Source organism: Chiloscyllium punctatum, chromosome 33, assembly GCF_047496795.1.
Source record: "Chiloscyllium punctatum isolate Juve2018m chromosome 33, sChiPun1.3, whole genome shotgun sequence".
Classification (NCBI taxonomy): domain Eukaryota; kingdom Metazoa; phylum Chordata; class Chondrichthyes; order Orectolobiformes; family Hemiscylliidae; genus Chiloscyllium; species Chiloscyllium punctatum.
In genome coordinates, this window is record NC_092771.1 from 34,650,876 (window position 1) to 34,668,897 (window position 18,022).

The window sequence follows — 18,022 nt, forward strand, 5'->3', positions numbered from 1 at the left end:
CCTCACACCCCACCCACACACCCATGATCCCCTCACTCCCAACATACTCTTCCACAGTCACCCTCACTCCGCAAACACTCCCATAACATCACACTTGCTCCCTACACACTTCCCACCATCAACTCACTCCCAACTCGTTCCCACACCACCACCCTCACACCCCACACTCTCCCCCACCGTAACCCTTACTACCCACACATTCCCCCACCATCACCCTCGCTACTCAAATACTCGCTCAGCGACATGCTCACGACCCGCGCACACCACCATTATCACACTCATTCACCACACACTCCACTACCATCACGTTCACTTCCCAATAACTCCCCCTCTGTCACCGTCACTCCCCGCACACTTCCTGACTGTCACAACCTCTCCCCACACACTCCGCCACCATCCCCTCGCTCGCCACACACTCCCCCACCATCAAACTATCTTCACATGCAGTCCTACACCATCAACCGCACTCCCAACACACTCCCGCACCAACACCCTCACTCACCACATTCACCCCCACCATCACCCTCACTCTCGAAATACACACCCTCCTACACACTCACTCCCCACACACTCCACCATCTCCCTCGCTGGCCACGCACACTCCCCCACCATCATACTCTCTCCACACACATTGCCGCAACATCACCCACACTCCCCATGCACACACCCACCATAACTCTCACTTCCAACACACTCCCGCACCAACATCTTTGCTCCACACACACTCCCACAATATCACTTACTCAACACACACCCCACCATCAACCTCACTCTGCATACGCTACTCCACCGACATTCACTCCCGACACGCACCCTCTCTGTTACCCACACTCCCCAAAAACTCCCACCATCGCACTGACTCCCCATGCACTCCCTCATAGTCATCCTCACTCCAAACACTCTCCCCATCATCACATTCATTCTTGATATATACCCCCACCATCACCCTCACTCCCAACATGCTCCACCACAAACACACTCACTCACAACACACTTCCCCACCATTACCATCACACCACACAAACTCCCCCATTGTTACCCTCACTCCCCACACATACACCCACCGTTATTTTGTCTCACCAAATCACCCCAACATCACCCTGGCTCCCCACACACTGCCCACCCGTAATACTCTCTCCACACACAATACACCAATATCACCCTAACTCCTCACGTACACACTCACCATTACCCTCACTCCACACACACTTCTCCGCCACCACCCTCACTCCACAGAGGGTCCCAACCGTCACCCTCACTCACAACACACACCCTCACCGTCACGTTTACTCCCCACACACTCTCCCACCATCACACACACTACCCAAATACAATCCGACCATCATCCTCACTCCCCACACAGTCCCCCACCAGCACCCTCAGTCCTTTAACATAACTGCACTATAACCCTCACGCCCACACACTCAATCAACATCACATTCATTCCCCACATACTCCTACACCATCACCCTCACTCTGGACACTCACACCCACCAACACCCGCACTCCCCACACACTCACCAACCATCACCCCCACTCCGCACACACACCTAACCATCATCCTAATTCCAAGCACACTCCCATAACACTCACGACCCCCACACTCTTCCAGAATCAACTTCACTCCCCAGACACAAACACACTGTCACCGTCTCACCCCACACACTTCACCACCATCACCCTCTCTCCCCACACACTCCCCCACAATCATCCAATCTCCACGCACACTCCCCATCATCACATTCATTCTGCATATACAGCCCCACCGTCATCCACACTCCCAACACACTCCACCACCATCACCCTCACTCACAACACACTTCCCCACCATCACCATCACACCAGACAAACTCCCCCATTGTCACCCTCACTCCCCACACACAACCCCACCGTCATCCTCTCTAACCAAAACGTCCCACCATCATTCTGGCTCCCCACATACTTCCCCACTGTCACCCTTACTCCACACACACACTGCCCCGCCACCACCCTCACTCCACACACGCTCCCAACCGTCACCCTCACTCCCCACACACACCCTCACCATCACGTTTACTCCCGACACACTCTCCCACCCTCACACTCATTACACAAATACACTCCCACCATCACCCTCACTCCTCACACAGTCCCCACCAGCACTCTCCCTCCTCACACAAAACTGCACTGTCACCTTCACACAACCACAAAATCCACCACCATCACACTCATTTCCCACATACTCCCCCACCATCACCCTCACTCTCGACACTCACACCCACCAATACCCTCACTCCCCACACACTCACCAACCATCAACCCCCTCCGCACACACTCCCAACTGTCACACTCACTCCAAACACACTCTCATAAAACTCACGACCCACACACTCTCCCACAATCAAATTCCCTCCACAGACACAAACATACTGTCACCGTCACACCCCAAAAACTCCACAAGCATCACACTCACTCCCCACAACCTCCCCCAACATCACCCTTACGCACCACACAAACACCCCACCAATACACTCACAAGCCCACCATTACCCTCACTTCCTATTCACACGCCCACCAACACACTGAAATGCCCAGCATCACCCTCACTCCCCATACAATCCCCCACCATCAGGCACACGCCCCATACACTCCCCCAACATCACACTCACTTCCCACACACTCCCTCACCAGCACACTCATTCCCCACATGCACCAATACCATCAGCCTAACTCCCGACTCACTCCCCAACCATCACACTCACTACCCACACCCACCCACCATCAATCTCACTCCCCACAAACTCCCCCACCGATGCTCTCACTCCCCATACACTCCCCATCATCACTCCCACTCCCCGCACATTCCCAAACATTCACGTTCTCTCCCCATACACTCGTCCAATATCTTCCTTGCTCGTCACACACTCCCCCATCACACTCTCTCCACACACACTCCCCCACCAGCTCCCTCACACCCCATGCACACACCCACGATCACCCTCACTCTCAACCACTCCCGCACAAATACACTCCCTCCACACACACTTTTGCAATGTCATTATGTACTCCCTGCACACTCCCCACCATCAACTCACTCCAAACTCACTCCCATACCACCATCCTCACTCCGCGCAGACTCCCCCACCATTACCCTTACTACCCACACAGACCCCCACCATCACCCTCACTCTGCACACGCACCCAAACGTCATCCTCACTCTGAGCACACTTCTCATCACACTCTCGACACACACACTCTCCCAGAATCACCCTCACTACCCAGACGTACACAACCATCACCCTCACTGGCAAAACACTCCCCCAACATCATTCTGAATGCCCCCCACACACACCAACACCCTCACACGTTCGCCATCATCCTCACTCCCCACACAATGCCCTACTAAGGCACTCACTACTGATACACACCTCCACCATGACCCTCGCTCTCCACTTTCTCATCCAGCGACTCACTCTCTCCCTGTACGATCCATCATTATCACCCTCATTCACTGCACCCTACACCACCATCTCATTGACTCCCCAATCACTCCCTCACAGTCACCCACACTCCTCACACACACCCTCGCCGTCGTCCTCTCTCACCACACTCGCCCAAAATCATACTCATACTCTGGATACACCACCACCATCTCCCTTACTCCAGAATTATTCCCCAACCATCACCTTCACTGCCCACACACTCCCCCACAATCTTCCTCCGTCCGCACACAATCCAACATTTTCACTCTCACACCCCGCACAATCCCGGACCGTCATGTTCTCTCCCCATACACTCCTCACCATCACCCTTACTCCCCACACACTCCCCACCATGAACTCACTCCTAACTCATCCCCACACTATTACCCTCACTCTACAAACACTCCGCATCATAACACTTACTACCCACACATTCCTCTACCATCCAGCTCACTCAACACACACTCCCAACCGTCACTCTCACTCCCAACACACTCCCCGACAATCATCCTCCCTGTGCACACTCCACCTCATCACCCTCATTGCACATGCACATCCCCACCGTCAATCTCACTCTGCACGCACTCCACCACCATCAGCCTCACTCCCAATACACTCCCCCAACATTACCCTTACACCACACACACTCACCCACCGTCAGGTTCTCTCCCCATACACATCCCACGATCGTCCTTACTCCACACATATTCCTCCATTTTCACTTTCACTCCCCACACATTCCCCCACAGTCAGATTCTGTCCCCATACAGACCATACCATTACCCTCGCTCCACACACACTTCCCGCACTGTCACATTCTCTCCACACAAACTATCCCAACTTCACCCCCACTCCTCACGTACCCACCAACCATCATCCTCACTTCCTACACTCTCGCCAACATCACCCTCAATCCAAAACCCTCGCCAAGTATCACTCTCACTCCACACACACTCCCACACCGTCATTTTGTCTCAAGAAAAACATGCCACCAACACCCTGGCTCCCCACACACTCCCAAGCATCAAAATCGCTCCACACATAATCCCCAAACATCAGTCTAACTCCTCACATACACACTCCGCCGCTACCACCTTCACTCTACAGACGGTCCCAACCGTCACCCTCACTCACCACACACACCCTCACCGTCAGGTTACTCCCCACACAGTCCCCCACCATCACACTCATTACCCAATTACACTCCCACAATCACTCTCACTCCCTACACAGACCCCACCAGCACCCTCACTCCTCGCACACAATCGCACTGTAACAGTCACATCTCACATACTCTACTACCATCTCACTCACTCCCCACTTACACGCCCACCAACACACTCACACGATCACCATCACCCTCACTCCCCATACAAACCTCCACCATCACGCACACGCCCAACATCACTCTCACTTCCCACACACTCCCTCAACAGCACGCTCATTCCCCACACACAAACAACACCACCATCAGCCTCACTCCCAACTCACTCCCCCAACCATCACACTCTCTACCCACACACAAGCACCATCAACCTCACTCCCCACAAACTCCCCCAAAGATATACTCACTCCCCATACACTCCCCCATCATCACCCTCACTTACCACACACTGCACCAGCATCACACTCATGCTAACGTCACTCCCCCACTCTCACCCTCACACCCCGCACATTCCCAAACCTTTACACTCTCTCCCCACACACTCGCCCAATATCTGCCTCGCTTGCCAAACACTCCCCCACGATCATAGTCTCTCCACACACACTCCCCCACCAGCACCCTCACACCTCACGCACACACCCAAGATCACCCTCACTCCCAACAACTCCTGCACAAATATACTCCCTCCGCGCACACTCTCACAACATCTCACACACACTCCCTGTACACTCCCCACCATCCACTCACTCCCAACTCATTCCCATACCACTATCCTCACTCTGCACACACTCCCCCACCACCACACTGAGGACTGATACACACCCACACCACCACCCTCACTCCACACGCACTCCCCCACCATTACCCTAACTACCCACACATTCCGCCACCATCAACCTCACTCTGCACATGTACCTAAACGTCACCCTCACTCTGAGCACCCTCCCCATCACACTCAGGACACACCCACTCTCCCAGAATCACCCCCACTCCCCAGACGTACCCAACCATCGCATCACTGAACATACACTCCCCCACCAGGAACTTCTCACCCTACGAGCACACCCATGATCACACTCAGTCAACAACTCCCGCACCAATAAACCCCCTCTGCACATACTCCCGAATCATCACGTATACTCCCTTCACACTCCCCGCCATCAACTCAATCCCAACTCATTTCCTCATCACCACCCTCACACCGCACACATGCCCCCATCATAATACTCACTACCCACATATTCCCCCATCATCACCCTCACTGTGCACACGTACCCAAACGTCACCCTCACTCCAAGCACCCTCCCCATCACACTCAAGATACATACACTCTCCCAGAATCAGCCTCATTCCCCAGTCATACCCAACTATCAGCCTCACTTCCCACACAATTCCCCGCCATGACACTCATGACTGATACATACTCCACCATCACTCTCGCTCCCCACATACTCGTCCAGCGACACGCTCACTCCCCGTGCACTCCACCATTATCAAGCTCGTTCACCACACTCTGCACCTCTATCTCGTTCACTCCCCAATCTCTCCCCCACAGTCAATCTCACACCTCACACACACCGTCACCGTCACCCTCACAACACTCCAAAAATCACACTCACACTCTGGACACTTCACCACCATCTCCCTCACTCTACAAACATTCCCCAACCATCACCTTCACTACCCACACACTCCTCCACAATCATCCTCAGTCCGCGCACAATCCAACATTTTCACTCTCACTCCCCACACATTCCCCGACCTTCATGTTCTCTCCCCAGTCACAACTCACCATCACCCTCACTCACCACCCATCGCCCACTGCCAGGCTCTTTCCCCACACACTCCCCCATCTCCTTCCCTCGCCACACACTCCCCCACCATCACCCTCACTCCCCATGCACACACCCACCATCACCCTTACACCCAACACACTCGCGCACGAACACCCTCCATCCACACACACTCCCGCTACATCACCCTTACTCCCCACACCCTCCCCACCATGAACTCATTCCAAACTCATTCCCACACTATTACCCTCACTCTGCAAACACTCCCCCACCATATCACTTACTACCCACTCATTCCCCTCCCGTCACGCTCACTCAACACACACTCCCAACCGTCACCCCCACTGCGAACACCCTCCCCAACAATCATCCTCACTCTGTGCACACTCTGCATCATCACCCGCATTGCACATACCCTCCCCCAACATCACCCTTTCACCACACTCACTCTCCAACCGTCAGGTTCTCTCCCCATGCGCACCCCACCATCGTCCTTACTCCACTCACACTCCACCATTTTCAACCTCACTGCTCACACATCCCCCCACCGTCTGATTCTCTCCCCAAACAGACCATACCATCACCCTCATTCCCCATACACGTTCCCGCAGTCAAAAACACTCCACGCACACACTCACCCAATATCCCCCTCATTCCTCACGTAAACACCTACAATCACCATCACTTCTCACACACTCCCCCACCATCACCCTCAAACAAAACACTCTCCCAGCATCAAGCTCACTCCACACACACACCCACACCATCACCCTCACTCCAAACACGCTCCCCACTGTCACCTTCACTCCCCACACACACCCTCACCGTCACCCTCACTCCCCACACATTCTCCTACCATCACACTCACAACCAAAATACACTCCCATCATCACTCTCACTCCCCACAAACACCCGCACCAACACTCTCACTCCAGACACACAACCGCACTGTCAGCGTCACACACCGCACACTCCCGCACTTTAACACTCACTCTCCACATTCACCCCCAGCACCGCCCTCACTCTTGACACATACACCCACCAGGAGAAATTGAGGACTGCAGATGCTGGCGATCAGAGCTGAAAATGTGTTGCTGGAATAGCGCAACAGGTCAGGCAGCATCCAAGGAACAAGAGAATCGACGTTTTTGCCAAAAGCCCTTCCTCCTGATCCTTGGATGCTGCCTGACCTGCTGTGCTTTTCCAGCAACACATTTTCAACACACATCCACCATCACGCTCACTACCCCACAGACTCTCCCGCCATCACATTCAGTACACACATACTCCCCAGACATCAGCCTCACTCTGCATACTCTCCCAACTGTCATCCTCACTCCAAGGACACTCCCCCATCACTCTCACGACCCACACACTACCTCAACATCAGCCTCAGTCACATCTCACTCCACAACAATCATCTTCACTACCCACACACTCCCCCAGAATCATGGTTGCTCTGTACACGCTCCCATTCTCACACGCATTTCACATACACAGCCCCACCATTATCATTATTGCCTCACATTCCGTCACCCTCATTCCCCACATTCTCCCACCATCACCCTCACTCTGCACACACACACTCATGGTGATCCTCACTCCCCACATTCTTCCACCATCACCCTCACTCACCACACACTCCCCCATTACCATCACTCCGAACTCAATCCCCAATCTTCAAATTCACAGCCCACATCCTCACTCTGCGCACACTACGAGTCATTACACTCATTCCCCATACACAGCCCCACCATTAACCTCACTCCCCACACACTCCACCACCATCACCCTCACTCCCAACACACTCTCCCACCATCACCCTTACTCTCCACACACTCTCCCACCATCACACTCACTACTCAAATACACACCCACCACCACCACTCCCCATACAGACTCCACTAATAACATCACACCCCACACACAAAAGCACTGACACCTTCAAACCCTACACACTCCCCAACCATCACCCTTACTCTTGACACACACACACCCACCAACACCCTCACTCCACACACACTCACACGACATCACCCTCACTCCACGCACACTCCCCCACCGTCAATCTCACTACTCACACACACCCTCATCGTCACCCTCATTCCACACTCACTACTCCAATATCTCCCTCACGCCCCATGTGCACACCCACCGTCAGGCTCTCTCCCCTACACCACCACCATCACTCTTCTTTACAACACAGTCACCCAAAATCAACCTCACTCCCCACACACACCCTCACACCACACTCACTCTCTCGCCATCACACTCATTACCCTATTACTCGCCCACCATCTCCATCACACCCCACATTGACCGCCACCAACACCCTCACTCCACGCACACACCTGCACTGTCACCATCACTCCCCAAACATTCCTCCACTACCACTCTCACTCCCCACACACTCCCATGCCATCAGACTCACACCCCACAAACTCCCCGCCAGCACCCTTACTCACCACCTGGTATTCCACACACACAACTGCACTTACACTATCACTCCGCACACACTCCCGCATCATTGCACTCAGTCCCCACATACTCCCCCACCATCACCCTCACTCTTCCCACACTCACCCACCACCATTCTCTCTCCCATGACACTCCCCCAACATCATGCTCACTCCCCCATTAACCCCGCACCTTCACCCTAATTTCCCACATTCTCCCCGTGTCAGGGTCAGTTCACACACACATCCCCACCAGTAAGCTCCCTCCCCACAAATTCCCCCAGCATCGCGCTCACTCCCCACACATTCCTGACCATCACACTCTCTCCCCATTCATGCCACAACCTTCAGCATCACTCCCCACACACTCCCCTGCCATTGTCCTCACTCCCTGAATTCCTATGCACAACAGCCTCACTCCCCTCACACTTAATCATAATCATGCTCACTCCCAATTCATTCCCCCACGATCACCCTCACTCCTAGCAATCTCCCCACCATCACCCTCACTCCACACTTAAATCACCACCATCAACCTCAATCCCCGACACACCCTCATATCCCACACACTCTCCCGCCAACACACTAATTAACTACATACAACCCCACCATCAATCTCACTCCGCACACACTCCCCTATCACACTCACGACCAACACTCTCTCCTTGAGTCATCCTCATTCCCCACACACTGCCTCACTGTCACAGTCACTCCCCACAGACATCCCCACCAACACACTCACACCCCCATCATCACCCACACTCCTCACACAGTCCACTACCATCACGCTGATTCACTATACGCTCTCCCACCATCGTCCTCACATCCCAGACACTCCCCCAACATCATGCTCTCTGCCCACTCACTCCTCCACCATCGCCATCACACCAACACACTCCCCAACCCTCACCCTCACTACCCACACTCTGCTCCACAATCACCCTCACTCCACGCACACTCCCCATCACCACATACACACCAGACACAACGACTCTCACCATCACACTCCCTCCCCACTAACTCCCCCACCGACATTCTCACTGCCCGTACACTCTCCCTTCATTACCCTCACTCACAACACACTCCACCGCCATCACGCTCACTCCTCAATCAGTCCCACACTGTCAACCTCACTCCCCACACACTCACCCACCATCACGCTAGCTCCCCACACACTCACCCACCGTCACCCTCTCTGCCCACACACTCCCCTACCGTCACCTACACTACCCTCACACGCACACACCGTCACGCCCTCTCTCCACGCATTGCGCACCACCACACTCACTCCGCATGCAGTCCCCCATTATCGCCATGACACCCCACGTGCACCCAACATCACCCTCACTCCACACACACTCCCCCACCATCACCCTCGTTCCACCCACACTTCCCCAACATCACTCTCTATTCACACTCACCTACCGATTGCCAAATTCACATCTCACACACTCCCCCATCATCAACCTCATGCCACCAACACTCTCCCCCACCATCGCACTCACTCCCCACATCCACACCATCATCACGCTCATGCAACACATACTCCCCCCACCATCACCCTTACTAGCCCCACACTCTCCCACCATTTGCATCAGTCTCCACACACTTCTCCACCCACACTGTCACTTCCCACATACCCCCACCAACGACCTCACTTCCCACAAACCTCCCCACGATTACTTTCTGCCCTCACACAGTCCTCCATTATCATCCTCATTCGGCACACACTCCCCCACCGTCACCCTCACTCCCCAAACACAAAATCACCGTCGCCCTCACTCCCCTCACACTCCCACCTTCATACTTACTACCCACACACTATCCCACTATCACCCTCACCCACAATTCACTCCCCAACCATCAACTTCACTACCCACACATTCTCCGAAAATCATCCTCACTCCGCTTGCACTCGTCATCAACACACTCATTCCCCATACATTGCCCCACCATCACCCTCACTTCCCACCCACTCCCCCACCATCACCCTCACTCCACACACACTCCTCCATTTTTATCCTCACTCCCGACACATTCTCCTACCATCACATTCTCTCTCCATACACGCCACCATCACCCTCACTCCCCAAGTACAAAACACCATAACACTCACTCCCCACCCAATCCGCCAGCATCACCGTCACTCACAACACCCACTCCCACCGTCACCCTCACTCCACACACACTCCCACACTATCACATCTGTTGTGAATGCATGGAATGCATTGCCCGCTGAGGTGGTGGAAGCGAAGTCATTGGGGTCATTTAAGCGATTGCTGGACATGCGCGTGGATAGCTGTGAGTTGCGGGGTGCGTAGGTTGAGTTACTACATTTTACATTTGAATTACGTCTCGGCACAACATCATTGGCATAAGGAAATGTTCTATGCCGTAATTTTCCAAGTTCTATCTTCTATGTTCTATCACCCTTACTGCACACACAATCACCCACCATCACCCTCACTCCCAACACACTCTCCCATCATCACCCTCACAACATACACACTCCCCCACCAACACCCTAATTCCACACGCCCTCCCCACCGTCACCCTCACTTCTCACGCACACCCTCTGCGTCACCCTTACTCCCCACACACTCTCCCACCATCACACTCACTACCCACATACAATCCCACCATCACCCTCACTCACCACGGAGTCCCTCGCCATCATCCTCCCTCCCCCCACAGTCTCCCATCATCACCCACACTCCACGCACACTTCCCCATCACACCCTCACTCCACACACAGTGATGCACAAACACCCTCACACCTCACACACAACCACACTGTCACCGTCACACCCCACACACTCCCCAACCATCAAACCCACTCCTCACATACACCCCCAGCACCAGCCTCACTCCCCACACATTCCCAAACCGTCGCCCTCACCCCACACACATTCGCAAACCATCACCCTCACTCTCGACACACACACCCACCAACAACCTCACTCCCCACAAATTCTCAATCCATCATCTGCATTCTGCACACACTCACACACCATCACACTCATTCTGCACACACACCCTCACCGTCACCCTCACACCCCACACACTCCCCCAATATCACCCTCACTCCCCAAGCGCATGCCCATCAGCATCACTCCGCGCACACTCTCCCAAAATCACCCACAGTCCACATACGCACTCACCATCACCATCACACCCCCACACACTCTCGCCATCACTATCACTACCCACATACTCCCACACCTACACCAACACCCTCACTCTGTACACACTCCCAACCGTCACACTCACTCCCCACATAGTTTCCCATCTCAGTCATGGCCCACACAATCTCCCAGAATCAACCTCACTCCACAGACACACCCAACCATCAATCTCACTCCCCACACACTCTTCCAACAGCATCCTCACTCCCCACACTTACTAACACACTCACATGCCCACCATCACCCTCACTCCCCACACAATCCCCCACTAACACGCTTATTACCCACACTCTCCCCACCATCACTTTCACTTCCCATACACACCACCACCAACACACCCACTCCCCTCTCTCCCCAACCATCAAACTCACTGCCCATAAACACCCCCACCATCATGCTCACGCCCCACAAACTTCCCCACCGACATGCTCACTCTCCATATACTCCCCCATCATCAACCTCATTCACCACTCACTCCACCAACAGCACGCTCACTCCCCATTCACTCTCCCACTGTCGCCATCACTCCCCTCACAATCTCCAACTATCATACTCTGAACACACACACTCCCGCCCTCAAACTCACAGCTCACCTACTCCCCCACCATCAGCCTCACTCCACACTCACTCCCAACCGTCACCCTCACTACAAGCACACTCCCCCATGACAGTCACTAACCACACACGATCCCAGAATCAACCTCACTCCACCACAATACACCAGCATCACCCTCACTCCACACAAACTCGCCCATCATCAACCTAATTCACTACATAATCTGCCACCATCACGATCACACCCCTCCACCATCACGCTCACCCCCTCCAAAATTCCCCACCGACATGCTCACTCCCCATACACACCCCCATCATCAACCTCATTCACCACTCACTCCACCAACATCACATAGAACATGGAAAAGTATGGCACAGAACAGGCCCTTCGGCCAACGATGTTGTCATGAGACTTAACCCTAATGTAAAATGTAGTAACTTAACCACACCGTCACCCTCATTCCCAACACACACCCTCACCATCACCCTTACGCCCTACAAACTCACACATCTTTACACTCACCGACCAAATACAATCCCACCATCACCCTCACTCCCCACACTTACCCCACCAACATCCTCACTCCCCACACACTCACTCCAAACTTACTCCCTAACCATCACATTCGCTACCCATACACTCCCCCACAACCATCCTCACTCCACGCACACTCCCCATCATCACACTCATTCCCCATACACTGCCCCACCATCACCCACACTTCCCACACACACCACCACCATCAACCTTACTCCCAACACACTCTCTCACCATCACCCTCACTCCACACACACTACCATATTGTCCCCTCACTTCCCTCACATTCCAACACCGTCACATTCTCTCCCCATACACACCCCACCGTCAAACTCTCTCCACACACACTCCCATCAAATATCGCCCACAAACACCCCAACCATCACCCACACTCTCGACGTAGTACCCCGCCAACACCCTCACTCCCCTAACACACCCGCACTGTCAGCGTCACACCCCACACTCAACCCGATCATCACTGTAATCCCCACGCACTCCCCCAACATCACCCTCACACCCTCCCACTCCCCCTACATTTCCCTCACTCCTCACACACTCCCATTCCATCAGGCTCACACACCACAAACTCCCCCGCCAGCACGCTTACTCACCACACCTCCTCCACATTCATACTCATTCTCCACACATAACCCCACTGTCACCATCACTCCTCACATGCTACCACATTATCACCCTCACTCACTGAGAACTCCCCCACCATCACTATCTCTCCCCAAACATCCCCACCAGCACCCCCACTCCCTTCGCACTCCCCCACCATCGTGCTCACTTCCCACAAAATCCCCCACCATCACCCTTGTTTCCCACACTCTCCCACTATCACGATCATTCCCCGCACCCCTCCACTAGTAAGCGCACTCCCCAACTACTCCCCCAACATCACCCTCACTCCCCACACACTCCCCCGCCATCACTCTCACTCCCCTAACTCACTACCCACCATGAGGCTCACTCCCCCACACACGTACTCACCATCACGCTCACGCCACTCATTCTCTTCCACCATCACACACATTCGCCACACTCTGGACCAACATCATCCTCAATCCCCCACACACTCTCCCACCATCATACTCACACCGCACACTCTGCCACAAATCACCCTCACTCTGCGCACCCCCATCACCACATTCACACCAGACACAAACACCCTCGCCAACACTCCCCACAAACTCCCACACTGTCACACTCACTCCCCACACACTCAGCCACTGTCACGCTAGCTCCCCACGTACTCAACCATGGTCACGCTCTCTGCCCACACTCTCCTACGATCACATTCACTACCCTCACGCGACCCCACCGTCAAACTCTCTCTCCAGACACACCCCACCACCACCCTCACACCCAACCCACTCTACCACCATCGCCCTCACTCACCACGCCTGCACCCACCATCACCCTCACTCACCACACACTCAACCACCATGGCTCACTGTCACTCTCACTACCCACACTCTTCATCACCATCACACACACTCCAAACACATCCCCCCACCAACACCCTCACTCCACACACACTCCCACATTGTCACCCTCACTCCCCACACATTCCACCATCAGCACGTTCTCTCCCCATACGCACCCCACTGCCAAACTGTCTCCACACACACTCCGACACCATCACCATCACTCAACACACTCCCCCACTGTCACAATCATTTCCTGCACACCCTCACCGTCACCCTTACTACACACACACTCTCCCACCATCACAGTCACTACCCAAATACACTCCCACCATCTGCCTTTTCCCCACGCATTCCCCCACCAACACCCTCACTCCCCACACACTCCCCCACCGTCACACTCTCTCCACACACACAACCGCACTGTCACTGTCATACCGCACACTATCCCCACCATCACACTCATCCCCCACAACCTCCCCTGATACACTCACTCTGCATACACTCTCCTGCCATTACCCTCACTTCCACAGTCACTACTCACCACCAGCCTCACTCCCTCACACACTTACTCATCATCACGCTCACTCTACACACACTCTTCCATCACGCATTCCCCCAGCATCATCCTCCCTCCTCCACGCACGCCCTCACCATCACGCTAGCTCTCATCTCATTCCCACTCGATCACCTTCACTCCCCACGTACTGCCCGTTCATAAACCCTGACTGCCTACCATTCCCTAACAACACTCTCACTGCCAACACATTCCCCACCATCATCCTCACACCCCACACACTCTCCAGCCATCACACTCACTACCCACATACTCCCCTGCCATCACACATACGAACCACGCACTCTCCCAGAATCACCGTCACTCCCCAGACATACTCAACAATCACCCTCACTCTCCACACAGTGCCTCACCATCACACTCACTCAACGCACACACCCCCACCAACATACTCACCCTCCCTCACCATCAAGCTGACTGCCCACACACTCCCCCACCATAACCCTCAGACCAACACACTCCCAAACCATCACCCTGTCTACCTACAAACTGCCCCACAGTCATCCTCATTCCGCGCACACTCCCTATCACCACATTCACACCAGGCACAAACACCCTCACCATCACCCTCACACCCCACAATCTGTCCCAGCGATATTCTCACTGCCCATTCACTCCCCCGTCATCACCCGAACATCCATCACACTCCACCATGATCACATTCACGTGCACACGGTCGACCTCACTCCCCACACAGTCGTCCTTCATCACGTTAGCTCCCCACGCACTCACCCACTGTCACACTCTCTGCCGACACCCGTACCATCACCCTCACTTCACTCACATTCCACCACCGTAACTCCCTCTCTCTGCACAAACTCCACCACCACCCTCGCTCCCCACACACACCCCCATCATCACCGTCACTCCGCACTCCTGCGCCCATGATCACCCTAACTTACCAACACTCAACCACCAGCATGCTCACTCCCAACACACTCGCCCGCCATGACCCTCTCTCCACAAACTTTTCCCACTGTCACACTCACTCCACACACACTCCCCAAACATCACTCTCGCTCCCCATGCACTCGCCCACGGTCACGCACTCTCCACACACACTCCCCCAAAATTACCTTGACACCCCATTCACACAACCACCACCACCCTCACTTCATGCACACTTCCTCACAGTCACTCTCACTCCATACACACTCCTCCACTATCATCCTCACACCCCCACGGTCACGTTCTCTGCCCATGCACACCCCTACCATCACCCTCACTACTCACACACGCCCCAACCTCACGCTCTATCTCCACACACACCCCACCACCACTCTTGATTCCCACACACTCCACCACCATCACCCTCACTCACCAACACTCGACCACCATCTCCATCACTCCCAACACACTTCCCCCACTCACTCTCACTCCACACACACTCCCCCAACATCGCCCTCACTCCCCAGTCCTACACCTACCACCATCCTCACAACTCACATACTCCCCCATCATCACCTGACGTCACAAACACTCCCTTATCTTCACACTCACTCCTCACATCCTCCCCCTCCATCACCCTCACTGCCCACGCGCTCTCCCACCATGTGTGTTACTAAACACACACTTCCCCACATTCAATGTCACTCCCTACAACCCTCCCCCAACAAGACACTCATTTCCCACACACTCCCCAACATCAAGCTCACTCCTCAAATAGTCCCCCGACATCCCACTTGTAACTCACACACTCCCACTGTCACGCTCAATCTCCACACATAACCCCAACAGAAAACTCAATTCCCATACGCTCCCACACCATCACCTCCCACACATTCACCCACCATGACTCTCACTCCCGACACACTCCACCAGCATCACGCTTTCACACCACACATTCCCCACTACCGCCCTCATTCCATTCACACGATCCAACCTTCACTCTCACTCACCAAACATGGCCCATTATCACCCTTACGAACCAAATCACACCCACCATAAGCCGCATTATCCACCACATTTACTCACCATCATACTGATACCACACGCATTCTGCCACCAACACACTCACTCCCCAATCACTCCCCATCGTCCTCCTCACTCCAAGCACATTCCCCATCACACTCACGACCCACACACACTTCCAGAATCGCCCTCACTCCTTAGACATACCAACCATCACGCTCACTGCCCACACACTCCCCCACCATCACCCTCACACCAACGCACAAGCCAACAATCATCCTCACTACCCACACACTGCCCTACAATCAGCCTCACTCCGCTCACACTGCCCATCACCAGATTCACATTAGACACAAGCATCTTTACCATCACCCTCACTCTCCACAAACTCACCCACCGACATTCTCACTGCCCATAAACTCGCCCTTCATCACCCTCACACACTACACTATCCATCACCATCTTTGTCACACCTCACTCACGGCCCCACTGTCACCCTCACTCCCCACACATTCCCCCAACATCATGGACCGTCCCACAGATTCACCCACCGTCACGCTCTCTTCCCACACATTCTCCTACCATCACTCTTACTATCCTCGCACACCCCCACTGTTAAAGTCTCTATTCACACAATCCCCTCACAGCACTCTCACTCTCCAGGCACACACCCAACTTCACCCTCGCTCCCCACCCACCCCCACTATCACACTCTCTCCACAACCCCCGCGATCACCCTCGATCCACACGCACTCCCACAGTGTCACCCTCACTCCCCACACACTCGCCCAACATTGCACGAGCTCACCATGCACTCAACAACTGTCACGCTCTCTGCCCACACATCTCCCAGCATCACCCTCACTATCGTCACACGCCCCCTTCATCACACCCTATCTCTACACACACCCCACCACCTCCCTCGCTCCCCACACACTCCCCCGCCATCA